Genomic DNA, 5,291 nt, shown 5'->3' with positions numbered 1-5,291 from the left:
GAACTAGAACTGAACTAGAACTGAACTAGAACTGAACTAGAATTGAACTAGAACTGAACTAGAACTGAACTAGAACTGAACTAGAACTGAACTAGAAATGAACTAGAAGTGAACTAGAAATGAACTAGAACTAAAATAAAACTGAACTAGAACTGAACTAGAACTGAACTAGAACTGAACTAGAACTGAACTAGAACTGAACTAGAACTGAACTAGAACTGAACTAGAACTGAACTAGAACTGAACTAGAACTGAACTAGAACTGAATTAGAACTGAACTAGAACTGAACTAAAACTTGGAAATTAAAGATATTCTTTAAAGTTTTTCTAAAAAGAAAATTTTAAGGAAATGATCTTAATTAAATATAGTTTAAGTCACTTTTTTTAAACATGTTTTTTTTATGTTTGAAATACTTGTTATTTATTTTATTTAAAAAGCAATTCGCACCTCATAAATCAAAAATCGTGTCTAATGCGCATAACAACAACAACAGCAAAACTGAAATAAAAACTACAACAAAGATGATGACGACGATGCAGATGATGTGGCATCAGTTGCAATATCGACACGGCAGAAGTTGCAATTGTAACTATAACAATGTCTAGTCATGTCTTTTCTGATTCATTTAGAGGTGGTGGAGTTGGAAGTGGAGAGGGATTTGGTGGAAAAAATAATGTTAAAAAAAACTTGTTAATAACCTTTAATGGTATTTGATTAAAAACGACATCAATGTGGTTTTCTTTGTGTTTTTAATGGTTACTTGTGTTTAAAAAATGTTTTTGTATTTTGGTAATTTAAATACATTAAAGTAAAAAAATGCAAAAATACAATTGCACTTTGAAAATCTAATAATAATACTTAATACTTTGCGATCACTAGCAAAACATTTCATAATCCTATGAGCTACTGATCATGTTTGAACAATGTACATATATGAAGAAATTTTTAAGTTATTCCAACATTTAGCTAACTATTAACTAAATAGCAACACTTCATATGCATAGAATAAACTATTTAATGATTCAATCTGATTATAATCATTTAGCTATAAATCATTACAATATAAAAATTGTAGATTTCTTTTTCACTGTTTTCTTTTTTTTGCACTCGCATTTGCCCAAAAACCTTTCAATTTATAGTTCATTATTTTGATTACGAATCCCACCTTGCCATAAATAAATTCTCCCTCAAACTAAAAAATGGCAAAAAAAAAACTACAACTATGTGAAAGAAATCGGAGATCTTTACACTGAGAGAAAATAATTTTAAATAAATAAAATCGTAGATTTCTTTAATATAAAGAGAATATAAGAGAAAAAATGTTCCCAAAAAAAAGGAGAGTCGTTGAAATTTTTTTTAATATAAGGAATTTTTCAAAAGAGATTTATTCGAAAATATTCTAAAAAAAATAACATTTATTAAAAAATTAAAAAAAATATCGAACAAATTTAAAAAAAAACCTATTTTTTGAGAAAAAAAAATTCTAAAAAAATCATTTTTTCTTTCAGTGTATGTTGTACTACAAATAATATGGAATAGTGACCAAAAAAATAAAGTGCAAAAGAAAAATATATCTACATACAACCAACTAAAGTTTAAGCAGACAAAACGATTGTTTTTAACACCCAACAAAACAATGAAAAAAAAAAAAACTAAAATGAATCAGAGTATAAAAAGAATACATTGTTTTTTGTAAACAGAACAATAGATCATGTTTTGATCTTATTCGAAGCCTTACAAGTCTAGTCTTTAGTCTAGTTTATAGTCAAAAGGAGTCATGAAAATTGCGACGGACTTTCGGTCTTTCATCCCTCCCATATTAGAGAGGTCATCACGGCTTTCAACTAGTCAACTACCTTAAAGAATTATCTACAGAGACAGCTCTATATAAGGTTGTAAGAGTCATAGAAAGATCCCTCGAATTCAAACAATACACTGTGGGAGCCTTCTTAGATATTGAAGGTGCCTTCAATAAACCTGCAATTCAACAAACCCTTGCTAATCTGGATGTTGAAGAGTATATCAGCAACGGTGTAGTAACTATGTTGAAATCTAGAATAATTACTGCAAGTCTTGGTAATATCGTAAAGTCCATTTGACATTTCCGAAGCCGTTTCAGCTTTCAACTTCGTTAAGTTTTATCAAGAGTAACATCCTCAGATTCTTTCTTCAAACAGCTGAAAATAGGTGGAATAACCTAGACATATGTAAAAGGGGCCAAGCTTGTGTGGACCCTCAATGATTATAAACCGAAGTAGACGGGACATATCGAAGCTGATAGCAGTAATAACAGGACACTGGGTAATAGGCAGACTCGCAAGTCGACTTGGTTTCCCTTTCAATGATCATTGTCTCAGTTGTAAAGACAGGGAAAGGAAAGAAACGGTCTTTCATCTTCTCTGTGAATGCCCTGCTCTGGCCAAAAAGACAAATCGCTTTAGTCTAGTCTATAGTCTTGTCTATAGTCTAGTCTATAGTCTTGTCTATAGTCTAGTCTATAGCCTTGTCTATAGTCTAGTCTATAGTCTTGTCTATAGTCTAGTCTATAGTCTAGTCTATAGTCTACTCTATAGTCTAGTCTATAGCCTTGTGTATAGTCTAGTCTATAGCCTTGTCTATAGTCTAGTCTATAGCCTTGTCCATAGTCTAGTATATAGTCTACGTTATAGTCTAATCTATAGCCTTGTCTATAGTCTAGTCTATAGCCTTGTCCATAGTCTAATCTATAGCTTTGTCTATAGTCTAGTCTATAAACAACCAATAGTCTAGTCTACACTCTAGGTTATAGTCTAGTCTATTGCCTATTAGCCTTGTCTATAGTCTAGTCTATAGCCTTGTCTATAGTCTAGTCTATAGCCTTGTCTATAGTCTAGTCTATAGCCTTGTCTATAGTCTAGTCTATAGCCTTGTCTATAGTCTAGTCTATAGCCTTGTCTATAGTCTAGTCTATAGCCTTGTCTATAGTCTAGTCTATAGCCTTGTCTATAGTCTAGTCTATAGCCTTGTCTATAGTCTAGTCTATAGCCTTGTCTATAGTCTAGTCTATAGCCTTGTCTATAGTCTAGTCTATAGCCTTGTATATAGTCTAGTCTATAGCCTTGTCCATAGTCTAGTCTATAGTCTACTTTGTAGTCGAATCTATAGCCTTGTCTATAGTCTTGTCTATAGCTTTGTCTATAGTCTAGTCTATAGCCTTGTCTATAGTCTATAGCCTTGTCTATAGGCTATAGCCTTGTCTATAGTCTAGTCTATAGCCTTGTGTATAGTCTAGTCTATAGTCTAGTCTATAGTTTATTTTATAGTCTGTAGTCTAGCGAAATATGTATTTAGCCTTGTCTATAGTCTAGTTTATAGTCTGTAGCCTAGCGAAATATGTATTTAGTACTTCAAAAGCTAAAAAGTACTTTTTTATAAGTTGGTACATTCTTCATTTCATAATCCAAAATAACGAATGCATTCCTTGATCACAAATTTTAGCAACAAAATTGCGCTTTGCAAAAAAGAAGTCTCGTGTGTTTTTTCTCAGTTTACTTAATTTTTTTTGTTAGAGCGCGCTTAATCATGTTAAGATCTCTTGTTTAACGAAAAAGGAAAAATAAGCAATTGTTTCGTGAACCTGATAAGAAATGGTGTAGTTTTTCTCACTCTTCAGAGGTTTATGAAAAAAATCTCCAAAGAACTTCAACTGCAACACAAGAAAAATAACGAAAAAAAAAAAACTTTAAGAGATGATCTTAACACAAACGATTGCAGCATAAAGATGCTTCTTAGGAGTAGTGGAAGTAGTTAAAAGTAGTAACAACGAAATGGAAATGGTGGAACACAGAGCAGCAGCGGCTGATGATGATTATGAAGACGACGAAATGTATTTAAAGGTAATAACATGGTACAGGTACCCACCGCCAAATAACCCAAAATAAAAACGCCCCAAATATAAAGACCACAAAAAGATCAACGTCTGTAACAGAAACAGGCCAAAGCAGCTGGGAATATATATGCAATTGCTGCAAAACGAAGGAAAATTAGGAGTTTGCAATTCAAACTTTAAATGTTTTCTTAAGGTGAGAATAGTTGGCAACAAACACTCTTAAATTATTAAAAAAAACAAAAAACGTTAAAGAACTTTTTTTATTTCTTTGTTAAATTCAAATCACAGTAGCTGAGGAAGAAGCAAAAGAAGTTTTATTAAATACTTTTTCTAGTGGTTCTAATGCAAACAACATCTTTTATATCCTCTTGTTTTTTTTTTTCTTCTTACACTAAATGTTGTAACTGCAGTTGTAAGTGACTACCAAAAACAACAAACAGATCATGCTACAGATCTTTTAGTAGGATTTACAATATGCAACAACAGTAACAACAAAAATACTATTCAAATTTTCAATTTTCAATTCACATGTAAAACAAGCCAATTACATGAAAAAGAATTTCTATTTAAATGATACAAAAAAAAACAAAGAATTGAAAATCTTGAACTCAAATAAAAAACCTACAGCTCCTCCTACAAAAACAATCATTTGGCTAAATGTTGAGAGAAGACACCATACAACCTTTAACAACATGCGAATTCAACAACAATTGCTATTTTGAGGATCAGAATCTGAATATACTGTCTGTTTATTTGTACAATTCCTGGTAAAAAAAAAAACGTTCTTCGACAACTATCGCTTCGTTCGTTACTGGGCTGAACGAAGAAAAAACAATACAAAAGTCGTTTGTTTTTATTATTTTTATTTTCTTAAAATCTGTAACGCAAAATCTTTTAAGAGAAAAAGAAGTGAACCAAGGTGTTAATTTTCTTGACTTAAATATTTTGCTACGTTATTACCACAAGCTTGAGCGTGTCAGTTCATAAAGGTCACTCTTGTGATCGACGACGTTGTTGCCGGTTGTTGTTTTATATTAAAACGAAATAAGAGAAGAAAAAACCAACAAACAGATGGAGGGACAGACAGACGTATATTCAGTGGTAAGTTTAGGAAGTTGTTGCTATTTTGATGCATAAGTCAGGCAAGGGAAATTTAATGTTGGACTATGGAAAATACTATAGATTAGACAAAAAACTAAAATAAAGACTAGGCTATAGACAATTCCATAAAATAAACAATAGACTAGACTATAGACAAGATTAGACAATAGACTGGACCAGACTATAGACTGGACTATAGACTAGACTATAGAATAGTCTAGACTATAGACTAGAGTGAACTAGACTATAGGCCAGACTATAAAATAGACTATAGACAAGACTATAGACAAGACTATAGACAAGACTATAGACAAGACTATA

Source organism: Lucilia cuprina, chromosome 2 (assembly GCF_022045245.1).
Source record: "Lucilia cuprina isolate Lc7/37 chromosome 2, ASM2204524v1, whole genome shotgun sequence".
In the NCBI taxonomy this organism is placed as follows: Eukaryota; Metazoa; Arthropoda; class Insecta; order Diptera; family Calliphoridae; genus Lucilia; species Lucilia cuprina.
This window is presented reverse-complemented; position numbering follows the sequence as displayed.